Here is a 21,757-nt window from a genome sequence, read left to right on the forward strand (position 1 = left end):
TACTTCATTGTCCTTTAATGTAGTTATAACTGAACGTTTACATGGTATAATATGTAATTTAAATTTTTAAAATTTCTCCTTTATGTAACAGGACATTATTTTTACTTTTTAAAACTATGTAGTAAGCCTATATTATAGATTAATTTCATTTTAGCATAGAAAACAAGGCATCGTAAGCATTTGTTGTAAAGGTACCTTGGGTCTGATAGGGCTAAGAACTGGAGATGCATGTTTACAAACATGGGCTCATCTGGGTCTTGAAGAAAATTCCTTAGCAGTGAGGCTGCTCCTCGTTCTGTGAGGAGGAGGCAAAGTCAATGGTTATCAGTGTCTTTGAAAAGTATCATAGCTTTCAATTAATTCTTATGCACTGCAAAGTAATCTGTCTTCTGGTATATTTTTAAGAATAAAAATACAATTGATTACTAAACACCTATTAAAATAGCTAAATTTAAAAAAAAAACAAAAAAAAACCCTGACAAAACTGAAACTACTGGTGAGTAGGAACAGGAACTCTGATTCATTGTTGATGGGAATGCAAAAAGGGCAGTCGCTTTAAAAGACAGTTTGGAAGTTTCTTACAAATCTAAACACAGTCTTACCATATAACTCAGCAAGCATACACCTAGATATTTTCTCAACTGATTTGAAAATGTATGTCCACTCAAAAACCTGCACATGGATGTAAACTGCAACTTTATTCATAGTCACAAAAAACGGAAAACCACCAAGATGTCCCTAAACAAATAAACAGATGAACATACAATGGAATATTTAAAAAAAGAAATAATCAGAATCAAAAAAAGACATGGATTAATCTTTTTTAAATAATTTTTTTCAATTACAGTTGACACACATTATATTAGCTTAAGGTGCACAACACGGTGATTAGAAATATATATAACTTAGGAAGGGATCACCTTGTTAAATCTAGTACCCCTTTGACACCATACATAGTCATTACAATATTATTGGCTATATTCTCTATGCTATACTTTATATCCCCAAGACTATTTTATAACTACCAATTTGTACTTCTTAATCCCTTCTCCCCTTTACCCATCACCCTATCCTCCCTTCCATCTGGCTACCATCAAAATGTTTTCTGTATCTATGAGTTCGTTTCTCTTTTGTTTGTTCATTTATTTTTTAGATGTAAGTGAAATCATTTGGTTTTTGGTTTTCTGTCTGACTTACCTCACTTAGCATAATACCTTCTAAGTCCATCCATGTTGTTGTGGATGGCAAGATTTCATTCTTTTTGATGGCTAAGTAATTTCCCATTGTATATATGTACCACTTCTTCTTTATCCATTCATCTATTAATGGACATTTAGGTTGCTTCCATATCTTGGTTATAGTAAATAATGCTGCAATGAACAAATGGATGCACATGTCCCTTTGAAGTAGTGTTTCGGGTTTCTTTGAATAAATATCCAGAAGTGGGATTACTGGGTCCTTTTTTGTCTCTTGTTATAGCCTTTATTTTAAAGTTTATTTTGTCTAGTATAAGTATTGCTACCCCAGCTTTTTTTTTCATTTCCATTTTCATGAAATATCTTTTGCCATCCTTTTGTTTTCAGTCTATGTGTGTCTTTTGATCTGAAGTGAGTCTCTTGTAGGCAGCATACGTAAGGGTCTTGTTTTCTTATCCAGTAACTACATATCTATCAACAAATACTTTAAATGTAGATGGATTAAATGCTCCAATCAAAATATAGAGGGAGGCCAAATGGACACAGATTAATCTTAAATGCATATTATAAAATGAAAGGAGACAGTCTGTAAAAGCAACATACTATATAATTCCAATTACATAACATTCTGGAAAAGACATAACTACAGAGTTCATAACTAGATTAGTCATAGCCAGAGAGGAGGGTGTAGAGGGAAGTTTGAATAGATGAAGTACAGGAGACATTTTTAGGCATGCGTTGTGAATTATAAAGTAATTCTGGATATGTGAAATTATGCATTTGTAAAAACCCATATAGAACCTCATAGTGCAAAGAGTAAACCTGTGCAAATTTTTAAAAAATCACTTAGATGGTCCAGGGATTCTAGGATGAAATGCAAATTGACAAAATAATCTAATTGTACTACAAATGTATGAAACAATTTCACTGCAGGGAGTGTGGGAAAAGGTGCTGATTTAACTCTGGAAATGAGTAGAGAGAGTCTCTAACACTAAAGCAAGAGAAACTACATAAGAATTGTACTCTAGTTGTTTCCCACAGGGGTATTCATGAACAATTCTGAAACCACTATGCATGTATACTGGAACTGAACCATTAAGTAAATAGATGGTTGATGATAGATGCCAGATTCTCACTGTTGGGAATTTATAGATATAAGCAAAGGGAGGAAGCTCGAATAACCCCATACATTAATGGATTAGAGTTGCAGATATCAATATGAACTCAGGTTTAGCTTAACGTAGATATATATGGTTACGTGTAAAAATATTTAGATAACTACATAAAAATTTTAGTACATGAGTTAATGAAACACATATTTCCTTGCTCTGTAGGCTGAGAGGACCTAAAATCAATGACACTCCAGTAACAAGTACACCTAGTACTAGGTCTTAGTTTCTAATACCATTCTCCAATAAAAGGAATGAGGGCTCCTTGGAGAAATGGTTGATTCTAGGACTGAGGCAGAAAATATCCCAGAATGGTTGATTCTAGGATTGAAACACGAAATGAGCCTGGACTTACATATAAAATGTAAAACTGAAAAATTTTTAGAAAAACATATAAGAGAAAATCTTCTGGAAGTCGGGCTAGACAAAAAGTTCTGAGATTCGACACTAGATGTATGATTCATAAAAAGAAAAATTTATAAACTTGACTTCATCAAAATTTTAAACTTCTGCTTTGCAAAAGAGCCGTTAAGAGAATGAAAAGACAAGCTACAGACTGATAGAAAATATTTGTAAGTAACATATCTGGTAAAGGAGTTGTATGTAGAATATATAAAACACTTTCAAAGCTCAACAGTTAAAAAAAAAAAAAAAGATATTGCATCCAAGAGGATATATAGCAACTAAGGACATAAAAAGATGTTCAGCATCATTAGACAGTAGGGAAAGGCAAATTAAAACTACAATGAGATAATCACTACACATCTATCAGAATGAAAAATAAAATTTTAAAATAATAAAATTAAAATATGACAATGAAAATTAAAACAGAATAGTGACAACACCAAATACTAGTGAGCATATGGAGGAACTGAGTCGCTCATACATTGCTGATGGGAACATTAAATGGTAGAGCCAGTCTGAAAAAGAGTTTGGCAGTTTCTTTAAAAACTAAACATGCAACTACCATATGACTCAGCAATTGCATCCTTGAGCATTTATCCAAGAGAATGAAAACTTACATTTATAAAAAAAAAAAACTCTGACCAGTAATTCCTAGACAAGAAAAAGCTGAAGAAGTTCCTTACCTCTAAACTAGTATTATAAGAAATGTTAAAGGGAAAAAAATAAAAAATATTAATAAGGAAATATTATGAAGAAAAAATTCTCCCTGACAAAGTCAAACACATAATACGAACAGTGGATCAACCAATACTGAAGGTAGTACAAAGGTTAAAAGGCAAAAGTAGGAAGATTATGTAATTACAATAATATATTAAAGAATACACACAAACATACATACACATACACACGCACAAAGTAAAAAATGACAAAAACATAAACATGAAGGGGGTGAGTAAAAATGGTAATGATTTTACAATATGTTTGAACTTAAGTGACCATAAACTTAAAACAGACTGCTATAAACATAGTTTGGTATATATATTTAGTATATATATTTGGTATATATGAAGCACATGGTAACCACAGCCAAAAATCTGCAAGAGATATGTAAGAAATAAAAAGAAAAGAATCCAAACACAACACTATAGAAAAGTCACCATACAAGGGAAGAAAGCAAGAGAATAAGGAACAGAGAACTATAAAAATGATCAGAAAATAATAAAGTGGTAGTAACTACATACTTATCAATAATTACTTTAAATGTAAATTGCTTAAAGGCTCCAATCAAAAAACAAATGAACAAAGAAGAAGTGGTACATATATACAATGGAATTTTACTTGGCTATAAAAAAGAATGAAATCTTACCATTTGTGACATGGATGGGCCTATAAGGTATTTTGGTAAGTGAAATAAGTCAGAGAAAAGCAAATACCATATGATTTCACTTACATATTGAATCTAAAAAAGCAAAATAAATGAATAAAAAAAAAAGAAAAAAACCTCATAAATATAGAGAACTGATGGTTGCCAGATGGGAGGGGGCTTGAGGGCTGGGTAAAAATGTTACAGGATTAAGAAGCACAAATTAACAGTTAGAAAATAGTCACAGGGATGTAAAGTAGAGCTTAGGAACTATAGTCAATAATTTTCTAGTAACTATGGTGTCAGGTGGGTACAATATCTATCAGGGAGATCACTTTGTAAGTTATGTAAATGTCTAACTACTATGCTATATACCTGAAACTATTATAATATTGAATTTCAACTGTAATTGAAAAGAAATTTTTTAATTAAAAAAAATCTGAACAGAAATGTTCATAACAGCTTTATTTGTAATAGAAAATTGGTAACAACCCAGATATTCTTCAGTGGGTGAATGGTTAAGTAAATTGTGGTATATCTATTCCATACAACACTACTCCAAATAAAAAAGAACTAATTATTCATACATACAATCTGAATGACTCATCAGAGAATTATGCTGAGTTTAAAAAGCCTATCCCAAAAGGTTGCACACTATTTGATTCTATTTATAAAGTATTCTTCCAGTGACAACTTACAGAGAAGTTTAGTGGTTGTCAGGGGTTATGTGGGTGGAAAGGAAAGTGGATGTGGTTATAAAAGGTCAACATGAGAGATCCTTGTGCTGAAGTATCTTGACTGTATCAATGTCAATATCCTGATTGTGATATCGTACCATAGTTTTATAAGATGTTACCATTGAAGTGTACTAGCTAAAGGGTACACAGGATCTCTCTGCATCATTTCTTACAATTGCATGTGAATATACAATTATCTCAAAATAAAAAGTTTAATAAAAATCTAACTGAGAGGCTGGGTAATGGAGAAATTTAATTGTATATACAAATAATTCTGTTAGGAACTGCTATATTATCCAAGTACTATGGAGGAAGCATGGTAATATTCACTTTAGAGTGAAAAGGTTACGAGCTTTATAGTGGAAAGGTTATATAGCTCAGCATATATTGGTTGTGTGACACTGGATAGTCTGAGCTTCAGTGTCATCATATATAAAACATCATCTTTTTTCCGAAGGATTAAATGAAGTAGTATCTAAGATACATAAAACAATGTGTACTTCACACCCTTGGCACTGTGCCTAGCACACAGTAAGTACTCACATGCTAGCTATCATGAAAAAGAATCAGAACTTTATTTAGCAAGGAACTGTTTCTTCTGTCCCTGTATTGTACTTGATAAGTGATTATTAAACATTCCAAACCAAGATGTGAAAGTGATAGAGAATCCCAACAAAGCAGACATCCATTAACAGAAATACATGTATGATAAAAAACCAGCCTAATAACCTTTCCTTATTTTTAAAGTAGTATATGATTATAGAGATTTTGGAAAATTAAAAACACAGGTAATGTAATCATTACAAGATAACTTTTGTGAATATGATTAATCTTATTTTTGTATGTATATATTTTTAGAATTTCTGATATTATACCGTTTGTATGCAATTTTTCAAACCTACATTTTATTTGCATGAGTATTTTCCTGTGTCATTAAACATCCTAAAACATCTTATTATTATTATTATGTTATTATTATTTATGCCTACAGCACCTGGTCTTCCTAGGTGGTCTCCCATCCAAGTACTAACCAGGCCCAAGCCTGCTTAGCTTCCGAGATCAGACATCAAGCTTGTTCAGGGTGGCATGGCCACAGACCATGGACCATTGCTCCACTGGGGCACAAACCCAGGACCTTCTGCATGTAAAGCAGACGTGCTAACCACTACGCTATAGAACCACGTCCTTATTTTTTTTTTTAATGTTGCCCAAATTAGAGCCCATTTATACAATGAAATGTTAACTATGTACCACTGGATATGTTAGTTGATTCTAACTTTTTTTCTGTTGTAGAAACTAATAGAAAAATTCTACTTCTGTAAAGATAAAGCAGGATTTTTAAGAAACTGCTTTTCTGGAAGAAAGTATCTGCTTCCCTTGAATTAATTTCACTCTGACCTACATAAATTAATGTTTTTTGAAGTAGAAAAGAAACTTTGAGAGAAAGTGAAAACACCTCAGAATCTATCACAACCAAAGAAAAGAGCATCGAGAACATGTGAAAAGTATGCCAGATACTAGGAAGGTTTACTTCAAAACATTCAGAGCATCTAAATGCCAGACAGTTTATTATTGTGAGATAGTTCAGGCCTAATGGGAGGCTCAATCTGAACTTTGAATCATTTGGGAGAAGAAAAAGAGCAACATGTACCTAAATTTAACAACTCAGATTATAGTTTCATGGAATAGGCAATATAACCAAAACCAGTAATGATTGCAGTAGGAAGTCAAAATTAGATTTGCAAAAGAAGAAGGCAATAAAGACAGGACAGACCTCATTACTTGAAGAATATGATTTTAAAAAAAAATCATCCAGTAAAAGGAGGCAGAACTGCTTAATTTGGGTTTTATTTCTTCTTCATAAAGGATGAAAATCTTTACTGTAAGGTAGAACAGTATTGATAGAAAGTTGAAGCCTAAAATGGATGAAGTGATAATTAAGGGAGGAAAATTCACATTGCAGAATGTCACAGGGTGGTGTAGTTAATCCAACAAACAGTATCTGGTGAAAAAAAAAAAAAAAGTAGTTCTGAATTTTTGTACATAGCAACCTGATCCAAGATAAAAGCAGTAACTTTCTGGGGGTGATGCTATAGCTTCTAGCTGCATTTCAGGATCAACTGTGGAGACTTTTAACACAGAGATGTACAGGCTCCATCAAACTGCAGTAAGTTGAAATATCCTTGTTGGGGTAGGTATCTTCATAACAGCAGCATAACTGCTCTTCAGTGAACTAGTTTTTAATATATCAGGATCACATACATCACACATTTAAGAAGATTCCTATCAAATGCTGGGTTTTGTATGTAAAAGGATTAATCCTCAGTTAATTACCTTGACTTTATAGCCAGAAACAACCAATGACAAATAGGTATCACAAAATTCTTATATTATTGATATATATTGAATGATTATGTTCTCTTAAGATTCCAGTAAATTCAATTAATTTCTCAAACTAAAAGAATCTTCTCTTTAGTTTTATAGCCTTGATGTCAGACATAAGTGCCTCAGTTTCCTTCCTTCATAACTGCTAGAATTGGTCTCTAATCAGAATAAAACTAACTAACCAGATCTTTGTGAATTCATAGTACTTTTCACTGCTATTTTAAGCTTTCCACTCAGTAGAGTCTATGCTAAAACAAAGTTAAAAAGCTATCTTCCAACTCCACATTCATATTCTCTTTGAGAAGGCCTGACAGAAAGCAAGACAGGGAGACCACAGAGAAAGCTGTCTACTCTTCTATTGACAACAAAAATCAAGGAGAATACAAGAAAGATAAAGGTGTAATCCCACCAGTCTTCAAGACAGATCATCCCAAGTCCAGTAATTAGACTCTATACAATTCAAAGTAAATCTACTGTTCTAGCAAATCAATGATGAAAAGCATAGATTGTTAGGAAAGCTGTTTTTCTAACTTCAATGGATCTTTGTTTTCTCTTTAAAATTCTGTAAATTTCTTAAGTTACCAAGTTACGCAAATGTTCACAGGCAAAATCAAAAATTATAAATAAATGATTATCTATTACTGCACAGGACTGAAGTAAGAATTTTATATTTACGAATAGGTCAAAGCTAAGTTTCCAATAAGGATTTCATTCATAATATAGCTTTGTACTGAGTTTTAGCTAGTCCCTGAGCCAATTTATTTTAAATGGTGGATTTTCTTATCTTCCCAACTCATTTTAGTTTGGAAAAGCTGCCTTCACTCTGATACCTCTGAGTTCTCCAAACAATATCACAAATTAGCTAGCTCGTCATGTGTAAATCACATAGAGATTAAACAAACGCAAGAGTAATTTGACACACAGCCATAGCTGCATTTTGGTTTGGTCTTGTTCATTTCCCTCTTGCTTCTTCTGTCATTTTACATTTTAACCATAGAGTTTAAATGCTTTCACCCATTTAATTATTTAATATTTTTCATTTACTTTTTGGTAATATTTTTAAAGGGAGATATGAGAAGGGAAAAGTTAAAGAATTGTTCTGAATGTCCTTGAACATTAAGTGCTGACATTCTCCCCAATTCTCTTATAGTTTCTTTACAGTGGTAAACACATTGCACTTGAATAGACTGAGGACATCTTTAAGAAGTCATTAATTACTCATTAAGGCCATTTAATTGCCTTTGGATAAGAATTAAGTCACCTAATTTCCAAAAGGCCATTTCAGAAGGCTTGTTAGGATTTTATTATTTTAGAATGTCAGACCATAGTTGAAATGTTTATCAACCACCTCAGAAAAAGGGATAATCCTAGTTTGTTTGGATAATTCCTGGTCTTCATCAACCTGGACTTAATTCAGAAGAGAGATCAAAGAAAACTTAACTCTAATAGTACAACTCGAACCATGTGAACTTGTAATTTTATTGTCCTACGTTGTACACTATTATATATGTTAGTTTTGCTCCCAAAGTAGGTTTTAGGAAGGAACAGTTAATTGAATGCCTATTAAGCATCTGTGTGCCAGGTGCAGGGTAACAAGGAAGACTGAAACAGAAGTAAACAGGCAATTATAATATAAACTGAAGAGTGTTATGATGAGTATAAATCCAGGAAGCTAGCAATAGCAACCAATTAAGCTGAAGGTTTTCGACACCTTTCCTTACAGAAACCTGTTGACCAGTTGTGTGTGTTTTTTTAATGGCCAGAAAATTATGTTGCTTCTCCCATCAAAAGGTGGGGAGGGGGTTGTCCCCTCCCAACGAGACTGGGTGGGCTTGTGACTGCTTTGACCAACACAGTACAATAGAGGCTGGGTCATAAAACACTTATACTAGAGCCCTAAATCACCCTGTTCACTAGAACGCTTATACTTGGAGCCCTAATTCACCCTGTCAGAAGTTGGCTTAGCCTAAGTTAGTGGTGTTATGAGGAAGTCAGATCACATGGAGAGGCCATGTTAGGCACTTTAGGTAGCTCTAATCCTTATACCATCTCAGCCTATGTGCCTGTTATGAATAACCCTTCAGAGGAATCCAGCCTCGAACCATGGAGTCACTATAGCCTTCTAGTCTTCCTAGCTGAGACCCTAAACTATGGAGCAAAGATAAGGCATTCTTGATATGTTCTATTTGAGTTCTTGAGCCAGAGAAGCTACTGCCTGAAGAAAACTCAGAGATTTACTTGATATAAATATTTTATTAAGCAAAAAACAAACTGTTTGCAAACAGAGTAACTTCAAAACCAAAACTGGTATGAAGCTCAGGTCTCAGCAGTTACAACTCAGTTTATAAAGCATGAAATGAGAAAGTACATTGTTTCTATTGTGATTAGTTACTAGAAACATTCCTTTTATGGTAGTAACACTGTATAAGCTTACTTATTTGTAGCTGATTGGCTAGAAAGCTGTAAGGTCCCACTGACATAAAGAAAAGCTTAAGTTTTATTTAATATTAGAGTCAGCATTTTAGGGAAATTGGGAAAATTTAAATTTTGGTTACATGACTGTTTGTTCGTTCTAGGGGTATAATCAAACTGTGGCCTTTTTTCTTTAACAGTACAAATGTAATAGGATGCTGTCAAGCTTTAAGTTTTGGTGTATATTGTTATGCATAAACAGTAACTAAAACACTGAGCAAGCTGTGGTGCCATGAGAATGAGCAGAATTGACCAGAGGCTTTAACTGCTGCAATCTGTAAAACGATTGCCTTGCTTGTGCAGAGGCAATGCTTTCCAAAAGCTGCTTCCAGGCAATGGCTGAGAACTATAGGAGACGTGGGGCTCCTCAGATGGTTGGTCTTTGCTCGAGGACTTCCTCGACAGCCTTGCTGAGCTTTCCTTAGACTGTAACCACATGCTTCCACTCAACCTTCCTTCTTTTCTTCACTCAGGTCACACCTGCCCATGGTCTGTCAGCTCTTCCAGCCTTTTCTATCTCTCTCACCATTTTTTCTCATATAGGTACTTTCTCTAATAAAATCCTTTTATGTTTAACCCAGTCTTAGTTTCTTATTTTTAGAAGACTCAAACAAACACCAAATGGTAACAGGAGTGGTCCAAGAAACAGGCAGCAAGATGGGGATTTGGTACTGGCTCACTACTTACTACCAGACAGAAGACACTGTCCTGTTTGATAAGTGGAACGCACACAGTTTCTGGCAAAAGGTAGTGAATAACTGCTAGATTTCAGTGACCAAATTGCTAGATTTCAGTGACCTCTCACCTGTGCATTCCTGTTGGCCTTGGTGAATGGCGCTCTCTGGACAATATTCCAGTGGAGGTGAATGTTGTGACATGTAGAGATAATACTAGCATTTGAAAAATATTGGGGGAACAATGCTTACAAAGGTAGGGTAGTTGGCTGGTTACTGCTAAGTTGTATTGACACCCTGAAGAGGGAAAATGGGAGACAAGGGCTGTAAACAACTAGCTGAAAGCTAAATATGAGAGTCAGAGAGCCTAGCGGGTAGCTTACAGAGAGGCCCATCTCCTGCTGGGAGGCCAGACACAGTGGAGCAGTAGGCTGAAGACCTGACTGTTAAAGTCCCAGAGCTCCAGGGACATTTTAAGTCCCAGTCAAGGAAGGTCAGCTGTGTGACGGTCGGGACCTGATGGGAAAAACCTGGAAAACTGAGGTAGGATAGGGACATTTGACTAGATGTCCTAAGGATACTGACTTTGTAACCTTCCAGACCCTAGAGAATTGCAGAAGTAGCACATCCCATCCCAGTAAAAACTAGCATTTCTGTAGCATCTCCTAGCACAGCAGAAGTCTCAGGCAACACATGATACACACGCAGCCTTCCCCTCCTACCTCGTCTGGCTGCCAGGCTAATAAGTAGGGTTAAATCTCAGTTTAACCCAGCTGGAGATGTGCTGGGCCTTATAAGGGAGGAAAGGGACTATACATCGAATGAATTATACATATGACGTGGCATATACCAGCGGGAGTGCTTGATCAATGGAGAGAGAATGCACAACTGAATAAACCAGAATTCACTGACCTGGGGACCCTTTACCAAGCCCCAGGATTTAACATTTAGCAAAGACCCCAGAGGATAGGTAAACTCACAGCTAGGGTAGCTTTTAGAAGCTTGGCTGATTCTCAATAACGTAGAAATGTCAAGTTACCCTAGCAAAAGGAAGATGAAGGAAGTAAGCAGCTGACGGAAGTGGGCATGTGGCATAGATATAAAAGGTCTGAAGCCCACTAGAAGATTATGTTCCACAGGAGGGCCCAGAGAGCACACCATTCACTGAGGCCATTGAGGATGCAGTGGTGAGATGGACACCAGCACCCCTAAGAAATTCTGTAACAGCTTTCATCTACAGGCCAGAGATGTTGATACTAGAAGCAGTTACATAACTGGGTTGGTTAATTTCCATGGAGATGATGGGGCCTTGCAGTAACAGAGGCCAGATGGCAGCACTTGTCTGTCAGGATGTAATTATCATAATGATTGGCAAGGCCAGAGGGCAGCCAAGCCTGTTTGACCCACAGGGAGTTGTAGAGATGATTAATAGAGCATGGTGTCTCTAGGGGCAAGACAGATGGGCAGCTAACAAGTGTGTTGCTTTACCTCACAACCAAAGAAAGAATGGAGGAGTAGGATGCTGAGAATGGTTGTCTAATAAAGTCACAATCACTTGCTCATTCTCAGACCAGAAATAATTTTCACATCTGTAACCCACTGACTAAAGAAGGGGTTGGTGCCCTAGGAAGAAGGACCCTGCCACGCCATGACAAGCATGTACCATGACAATACAGTCTGTATGCATGGTTCAAATGGATAAACTTGGCAGTTGGGGCCATCCTCAAATTGTGTCCTTGACCTCTGGAGTAAGAAGGAAACAGTCAAATGGAAACCTGTGAAATTGTCCTCACCAAAACAGTCAAATGGAAACAGTCAAATGGAAACCTGTGAAATTGTCCTCACCAAAATAGTAAATCAAAAACATTACCATATCCCATGGAGGGGTGTGGCAAAGATGAGTACCAGCATTAAAGACCTGAAGGATGCAGCAATGGTGGCTCCTATCACATCTCCATTTCATTACTCTGGCCCCTTCAAAAGCTTAGCAGATCCTGGAGAATGACCGTGGACTATCACAATGCAAACAAGGTGTATCCTAGATTGTAACTACTATACCAGGCGTAGTATGCTTGGTTGAGCAAATATAGCACATATATACTGCCATTAATCTAATGAATGTATTTTATTCAACCCAAATCAGGAAAGAGGATCAAAAACAGTTTGCATTCACATGAATGGACAATATTCATTTAAAAATTTCCCTAAGGGCTATGTTAATTCTTCTGCCTTCTGTCATAGTCTAAAGAGATTTAAACCTTCAGGATATCCCATAGAACATCAGACCTATCCATTACATCAAGATATGATAGTGATTGAGCAGAAGCAAGAAGCTGTTAGCATGCTAGAGGCCTTGGTAAAATGCATGCACTCTAGACATTAAGAGATCAAACATTCAGGTGCCAGTCCCTTCAGTGAAGTTTTGAGAACCCAGTGATCAGGGGCATGCTGGGACATGCTACAAAGTAAAAGACAAATTACTGTATCTTGAATTCCCTACACAAAGAAGGAAGCAAAGCATTTAGAAGGGCTCTTTGGCTTCTGGAGGCAACATATTCCAAACCTGGGAATATTCATCCCACTCAGATACAGCGTGATACAAAAGTCTGCCAGCTTTGAGTGAGGCACATAGACTGCATAGTATGTAAAATGAGCTCTTCCTTCCCTTTATTCTTCACTTGGGATTAGTCTTGCACCATGATCTGACTGCTGACCCAGCCTTTGCTGGGTCTCTTCTCATTTTCTATCCTATGCAATATAGCCTAATAAACTTTTTACATGTCTCATCCCATTTTAGCCTCTAATTCTTAGAAGACTTGGACTAACATGAGTGCTTTAGAGAAAAAGTCACCTAAAGAATAAGGAATCATTACCATCTTTAAAAAAGAGGCTTTAGAGGAAACAAAAGGGAGGAACTGAATTTAGAGGAGAGAGTGGTTACATAGGGTAAAAAAAAATGACAAGGTATATGTACCAGCTCTTGTCATTCCAACGCTTTCCAATGTCAACTGAGGAGAAACCAGAACCACTGTCTGGTGTGAGGAAGAGTTAATCACAGGTGTCATTAGCATGACTTTGGTGGTGTTGACTACAAAGCCAAAGGTACAAGACACAGAATACAGTCAGCCACTATTAAAGTGTCATTAAGAATTGTGGTTCGGCCAGATAGGAAGACTGTTAAATAGATATTTCAGCCAGGTAGGTAAAGATTAGTGAAGAAACTTAGTTACTACTGGGTAGAGTTGAAATCTCAAATCACAGAGAAGTAATTAAACTAACTTTAATTTAGTAATTTAAGGGTCAAACTTGAACCTATTTGAAACCAATCTAGTCTGAAAACTATGGGCATAACATTCTCCTTATTAGAATGACTATAAAAAGGGCTCAGCATGTCTGTCTCATGTTAGGAAGAACCATCCTGGCCATATTTAGCCAGCTGACTTTGAGTTCTAGTCAGAGATCTCTATGCTACAGGGGATCGCAATATGACAAACCAAAATATGCCACTCTGGCATACGGATTATTTGAGTTGAAGACAACTGAAAAATAGCAAACACCCCAAAATATCTCTGCACTCGCCCACATTTGTCTAAAAATAAACATTGACTCTTAATTACCAGAGACTCTTACCAGCCCAAAGACAGCACTGAGGGGAAACTATATAAAATGCCTTACCAAAACAACCCTTATTTTCCATTATTTTCTCCCATATATTTACCATAGAAACCTAAAACCCTTTTCATTTGTCTTGTAACTTCTCTACGTATCTATTGTTCTTTGTTAAAATACTATTCTACTATTCTGTATAAGCTCAAGTTCTAACGACCTCTTTGAGTTTCTAGTCATCACTGAGTTTCCCCCGCATATAATTTCACTGTACCTGTTAATAAACTGTTTTTCTCTTGTTAATGTCTTTTGTCAATCTAACTTGAAGGGCGCCAGCCAGAGAATCAAGAAGAGTAGAAGAAAAAGCTTTTTCAACTTCATCTGATTGGATACTTTATCTTGGTCATTATTTACTGACTCAGGAATCTCATCTCATTTGCAATGATAAAACAACTCCCTTAGTAGAGGCACACATACCAGGAAATTAGTGAAATGTATTCTCAAGGGAGCCTCACTGGCATTGTCCCTTCAAAGGCCCTGTAGCTGATTTTGAATTCAAATTTTTATATTTATTTTTATTTAAAAGGACCCCACCCCCATTGCATAAGTTTCAGTTCTCACAAAACCTGGACCTTCTCTGGAGGCTTATATAGTGGGATTAAAACATCTGATTTTTTTTCCCAAATGGAAGATCCATGTATTGGTGTCAGGTAGGCCCGTGACGTGTCCATATTTGCATTTTAGAAAGATTACTCTGGGAACAATACAGACAAAAGTATGAAAGAGGACCAGATCTGCAGGAGAAGCTATAAGGAAGCCATTCTTGTACTTCAAGAAAGAATAAAGATTGTTTTTTTATTTAATAAAAAGACTTTGTGCTTCCTTTGAAAGAGCAAGATTCTTGAGCATTTCTAATTTTACTTACAAAAAAATATTATTCTTCCTCCAAGAAGCCTAAAAGAGTCAAATCTTTTGCAGTATAATAATCTGTCCTTACCTTCAAAAAGTAAAACTATGAAGTTTTCATATTCAACAGTGCTAAATTACCAGCATAAGAAAAATAGCAAAAATTTGTTTTAAAATTGACTGTCAGATTGAAAATCAAGAATAAAACAGTTTTTCAGAGATCTTTTTAACCCCACAAGAGTGTCAAGTATATGATATGTTGCTGGATGGTAAACTCAATATTATAAAATGTATTCTACGAGTACATATTTTAACATTAAATAAATTTAGAGTTAATCTGAAAGAACAAACATGATAATCGAGAAGACTGAGAGAATTAGAAGTGGGTTGTTCTATTAGAGAGTAAATCTTATTTTAAAGCCATGCAAACAAAAACAGTTTTACAGGCATGAGCATAAGCAAAGAGAAATCTGCTCAAAGTTTGAAGTCTGGAAATGAACCAAATAAGTATAAACATTTCACATTAATAAGGAAAGAATGAGCTGGTATCTGTTTAGTCTGCTGTTTTTTTCACAGCACTATCGAGTGAAAGGAATACCATTAATTCCTATTCTCTGGGGGAAAAGTGGGGAAGATCTTACCTTCTTCCTGGGGGTTTAGATAACCACACAGTCTATGTGCCATCGACTGTCTACTTTTCCTCACAATGTTACAGTGACAAATCCACACTCTGCCTTAGGGTACTGGGGAGAAGGAAAAAAAAGTTTTACACAGAGTTTGAGTATTTCTCTGAACTCTGCAGCTATATACATATATTTAAGTGTATACTGGGCATGTAGATCAGACACAATAAGTTGTTAGAAAGTCATAAAGTTTTTAGTTTCTGCTCTTGATTTAGGGCTACTTTTGGGGTGAGTTCTTTTGAATGAACTTAAACTCATTCTAATTTGAATTCTTAGTGGATGGCCAGAGGTGCATACCTTCTCCAGATTCTGGAAATAACTATATATAGCAGACCCCTTGCTAAAGTTCCTAGGAAAAAAGTTAACTCATGTCCCTGAACACTTAAGCAAAAGCATCGGCCCCCACATTAGACACAAAGGAGAGGAGCCATCACCTTTGCTCTGAAGCTTAGCTCTCCAGGCAAGAGAGCTATCTCAATTATATTGGTTCTCCTACTAATTTCCCATGACTAATTCTTCCCAACTTTTCAGAGCCTATTTGAAAAATGGGACTTGAGAGAAAGAAAACAACATAGTCTATGGGGGAACAGAGGAGGCACAACCAACTCTGTCTTGCAGAGGGATAGGATACAAGAAGTCTGGAGAGCCTTCTTCCAAAACATACTCTGCTTTTTTATATCCTAGTTTGTATTTGACAAGTTTACACGTGTATCCTGCATTAGAGTATGAGATGTTTGAGCACAGACACCAAGCTGGTAAGTCTTTGTATCGCCATGCCCAAGCAAAGTGCCTAACACATTATGTGTACTCAAATATTTGCTGCACAAAAAAACCTAGAAGATACTCTATGTGGTTGTCAAAAGCAAAACACTAATCTCTGGATCTATTAGTTTGGGCTTTCACATTCACACCTTCAAAAAGAAAACAGCTCTGTCAAAATCTCACTAGATGCAAAGGCAGAATGGATTTCTTGCTCTATTTGTGAAGAAAAAGATGTAGCTATGGAGCATGAAATCATCTTCACTAAATAGCTAGGAATAAAAATAAGGCATTTGGATTTAATGTTTTATTACCATGTAATGAAATGGTTTGGGAAACAGGTTCCAAAGCCTCAAGACAAGGTGCCAAAAACCATTTGGGAAACAAGCCATCAGAAAGTCTGGCATATTTTGCACTGAGATGCAGAGCTGTACCCTGAAAGAGTAGCATCTAGCAGATTTTGCTTTTACTAGGTTCTAGGAAGACCCGTTAATAATAAGCCTTTTCTTACGGCATTTATCGTTTACATTTAGTCTTGAATTTAATTTTCTCTAGGGAAAAAAAAAAATGTCATCTCAGACTGTAAAATAAATTGAATCTTCTTAATCTAGCCTTTAAAGAATAAATCTATTTCTATTTAATCTTCAAAACTGACAAATAAGATCAATACTTCTTGTTAGTACCTGATATGTATCAAATCAGTGTTACCAACATACATGATGGAACAGAACTCCTATCAAGAATGTTTTAATATTTGCAGTTACTTATCTGCTGTTTCCCCATCTGATACTTTATGCTATAATTGATCAATGGTTTATATCTTTACCAGCCTTTTTTTTTTTTTTTTGAAATTCAGCTTAGTTTAAGACCAGTTTCACTGCTTCAGTACACATGCCACATAAATTCAAGTATTGCACTTTAATGTTAACTATTATAGTAAAATCTGTCGGTGCCTACCTGGATCCCTTTTTACCAGGCTGATGCACCCATTCCCCAGTTGTTAATGTGGCCGCCCAGTGTTCACAATTGCATCCATCTCCAGAATATTACCCTTGGCCAACAGAAGCCACTTCACCCAAAGAAGCCTGAGACAGGCCACAACCAATAATCCAATGACGTGAAGTATAAAGGCCAGCTTTCTTGCTCCAAAGTGGGGCATCTCTGTGATGCCATTGATGCCCCAGAGAACATCTCATGATGCCCGTCAATAAGTTCTGTTGAATCTCTTTCCTAACATCTATTACTTTCTTTCACATTTCAATTGCCACCATCCCAGTTCAGGACCATATTTCACCTGACTATTCAAACTGCCTTCTGAATCAATTTTCATCTTCCTATAGTCCTTTCTCTACAATATTACCAGAACACTCTAAGATGCAAATTTATTAATCTTCAACTCTCCTTCCCCAGCACGCACACCTCTACCTGAAACCCTTCAATAACCATCCCCAACCACTTACAAGAGACAGTAAAGTGAACTCAGTTCACACATGTACTTTGCTTCTCTCCCAAGAAATTGAGATCATGGAGCAAAACAAAGCCTGAAATATGTATAATATAATTAGATGGCATATGTCTACTATGAGAGCCAAAGTTAGCTAAAGCAGTTACCTGTAATCTTAGTAGAGTTAGAAGACTTCCATTAGTAGAGAAGAACTAGAAAATGAAGTAAACCCCACAGAATGGGTTATAAAACCACTTTCCTTCCTAAGTAAGAGAGTTTGTTATAGCAAGTTAGGACTTAGTGTGTCCCACTGGTGTTTTGGCCAAGAATTTCTTCTATAACTGGCCCAGGAATCTCTTGGCACGTTGCATGGGAAACATCACAGGTTTAGGTTGGGATGATGAATAATCCCAGGTGGGTATTATTTTAATCCTGAAAAACTGCAACATTAAGTTCAGTAATGATTAAAGTCAAATCCACAGTAGTAATAATTATGGTAAAGAATAATGTGTGCATATTTGCTACTTATGTATCCAATGTTTGAAAATGTAGCCTATTAGAGAAACAGACTGACATATGATTCCAGTTTATAATATGTAATTGAGTAATTGATTTAGACATTTGGTTTTACATTGAAATCTACATTTATAAACAATACTGAAAATACTTAATAGAACTTCTCTCCTCTGACCTTTTTTATTTTTATTTTATTTTTTTAGATTCAGGAGATTTAACATTATCTAGAATGGTTTGTCAGACAATATTAAAACAAATATAATAAATTTACAAACAATTTAAAACCTACTTAGGAATTTAACTTATAAATCCCACCCCCCTTAAACCTGACTGTAACAAATTTACGACATTTACAAATTGAATAAGATTTGAATATGAAAAGAAAAAGGCCTCTCAATTTTGAACTGCAATGTATTAATAAATCAAATATCTTTAACAACTAAAGTAGTCTCTAAAACAATATTTTCTGGGTAGAAAGGTCATCCTCAAGAACATTAGGATTTCACATTGACATCCAAATCCAGGTTCAGATCCTTGCAAAGTCATAACACAGCAAAATTGGGCCGAATTCCTGCATAGAAAAAATATCCCCTCCTTGAGATGAGGCATGAATTTTCTAGTTCACAATAGACCCTCCCCAAATATCCCCCACACTCACATCACTCAGTCACTCATTTATCTTTACATTCCTGGTCCTTATAAAGGCATTTGCTATTTCAACCCATGCATCTAGAACATTGATTCTCAACCAGAGATGATAATGTTTCCCCGTGGCCAGCTGGCAATGTCAGGAGACATTTTGGGTTGTTAAAACTATGGATGGGCCATCTACTGGGTAGAGGAGTGCTGTTAAATACCCTACAATGCAAAGAACCACCCCTAACAATAAAGAATTATGCAGCCTAAAATGTCAAGAATGCTAAGGCCAAGAAATCCTCACCTAGAACACATTTAAAATCCTCCAACATGGCACAGAGGCCTTGCAATAACCTTTCTGTGTATCCTGGAAACTAATCCATCAACATGATATGGGTTACAAATATCTTTTTTACTTTTTATAGATTCTTCTTTTGTGTCTAAGTTCTTAAATTTTCATGAATTTTTCTTTAAAATTTGTTCATTTCCTTCAAGAAATCCTTCCCTACATTGAAGTTCAAGATACTCTATTTCGTTTCCTTCTAAACATCCTACAAGTATTTTACATTTACATTTCCAATTCATCTGGAATTTATGTTAGAATTCAGAGATGTAATTTGGTTTCCACATGGATAACCCATAGCTTCAATGGCACTTATTGAATAGTTCATCTTTCTCTTCTATTGGTAATACCAACTTTGTCATTTTCATTAAATTTTCATTTGTTTCTGGACTCTCTATTTTCTATTTATTCCTGTGATGTCATTTAAGTTATACTTTTATCAGGAAATTTACGATCTGACACCATGATTCCTGCCTCATGCTTATGTATGCATTTCAATATCAGTCCTCTTAGAATTTTTGTTGAAATTGCACTGAAGTTATAGATTGGATAAAGGTAACTAATTTTTCTCATTCATGAACATTGTATCCCTATTTGGATTTTTCCATGACTTTGAGTAAAATTTAATGATAGACTTATTCCTGGGTGCTATATATGATTTGTTTTTGAAGTTTGTTTCTCCAGTAACTTTTCTTCAGTTTGGATCTCATATACAGCACACTTGCTGCACTGTCTTAAGAGCTTGTCTACAGATTCTCTTGTGTTTTTTACTTAATCTTATCACCTGCAACAGTTTCTTCTGCAATACTTCCAATTTTTTGTCTCAGTATTGGCTCTGCTCTAGTCCAGCTTTGAAGAGTGGCTGTCTTCACCTTGTTTTTGGTTTTAAAAGGCATTGCCACTAATGTTTCATATTTAAATATGGCTTTTTTCTTTCTAGAATTTTTGCAAATGCTTTCTATTAAGGAAGTTTTGTCAATTAGTGGTTTTCTAAGTTTTAATCATACCTAATGGGTGGTCCTAAGCCATTTATAACAAAAAATAGCTTTGTTTTTTTAAGCCTGCTTTGTCTTTTTGGAGGCCTTGTTCTTTTATTTTGAGATGCAGCTGGAAAGCCTTCTTCCATCTGTGAACCGGCCTCCTGTTCACCTCAAGCCTTGGTCAGTATCTTTCAGGGAAATCCATTTAGCTTAAACCACCTTTGACTGGGATGCTGTTCAGTTTTCAGAGATTAGCTCAGTCACAGATCTTAAGGGCCTTAAAAATTACTTCCAATTATTTCACAAATAGTCTGCAAGAGATAAAAGTCGAAGTCAGAAGCCCAATTATAATTGTGGTCAACAAAGAGCCAGGGATAAATCTCTAAGATTCTTGAAAGGAAGTATGAACGTGCCTTAACATTCCATTCTCTTCAAGCCCCAACTTCACTCATTAGTCAATGAATGAGATAGTGCAAAAATACTAACACCATTACCTGAAAGCTTCCAAGTGGGTCAGACAGCTGGGAGAGGATTTGAGTATGCGTTCTCATACATGTGCAGAAATCTACTTCCATCTGGAAAAGAATCTCTTAAAGTGTTATCAACTACTGTGGGTAAAGAAAGATTCAGTAAAAATAATCCCTGGGGCCTTATAAAAATGAAATGATATTTTAGTGTTCTCTCCCGTCTTTCTGTGGCAAAAGCAGTGTTGAACAGTTGGCTTTCCCTTTTGTTTCATTCTTTCTGTGCTACAGTTACTGGGGGACACTATATTTTAGTCTTTTTCCTTCTTCACAACAATTAAGGTGCAAAATAATTCTACATACTGCTTCAAGACAGGCTGTATCATTGTAGCTGGGGAGGAAATGGCTAGGTTCTGGGAGAGGTGTTTTCTCCTCCCCTAAAGTATGTATGGTGTTGGAGGGTCTCTCGTCAGCCAAAAAAACAATGTGTGACTATTTTATCCCGAGTGCTATATATAAGTTTCTGAAAATGTCAGAATGTAGGCAGCATGCCTTGAGTGAACATCTCTCTCCCTGGGTGTAACCAATTGACCTGTAAAATCTAACACCTTTTCGAGAGTCATTTAAAAAGTCACATGTTGCTTGTTGATTAACCAAGCACCCAAAGCATGTATCTGAGCTTTAATTTTTTTCAATCATAAAAAGCTATACAGGTATTTTTACTCTGCAAGTTATACAGGCATACCACAATATCCCCCACCCACACATGTGGTGGTTGGGGTGGGGATCTATGGGGGAGAAACACTGTTCTAACAATGAGAAGAAAAAGACCGATTTGACGGGGAGTAGAGTCAAATCCATTTTTCCACTCACCTTTATTAAAAACAGCTGGTTAATGACTTGGAGTGGGCAAACTGTAATTTTTTCAATTCTCAGTGGCCTTCTGTATAAAATAGTTGGGTGGTTTTTTTATATAAAATAGTTATTTTATGTATTTCCTTTCTTTGGTAAATAAAAAG

The 21,757-nt window shown here is 35.8% G+C and overlaps 1 protein-coding gene and 1 pseudogene across 3 annotated transcripts in view; both read right to left on the bottom strand.

Annotated features, from left to right (window-relative positions):
* HHLA2 (HERV-H LTR-associating 2) overlaps nucleotides 1-21,757 on the bottom strand; it is a 115,990-nt gene that overhangs the window by 93,176 nt on the left and 1,057 nt on the right. For all 3 annotated transcript variants that reach the window (XM_011384304.2, XM_023527140.1, XM_023527129.1), the window contains exons 3-4: nucleotides 20,769-20,849; nucleotides 15,555-15,656 (exon numbers count right to left, since the gene is read on the bottom strand). The gene's annotated coding sequence lies outside the window, so the exon portion shown is untranslated. The remainder of the gene's footprint in view (nucleotides 1-15,554; nucleotides 15,657-20,768; nucleotides 20,850-21,757) is intronic.
* LOC111736771 lies at nucleotides 5,853-5,968 on the bottom strand (annotated as a pseudogene).

Source organism: Pteropus vampyrus, unplaced genomic scaffold (genome assembly GCF_000151845.1).
Source record: "Pteropus vampyrus isolate Shadow unplaced genomic scaffold, Pvam_2.0 Scaffold1, whole genome shotgun sequence".
Lineage (NCBI taxonomy): Eukaryota > Metazoa > Chordata > Mammalia > Chiroptera > Pteropodidae > Pteropus > Pteropus vampyrus.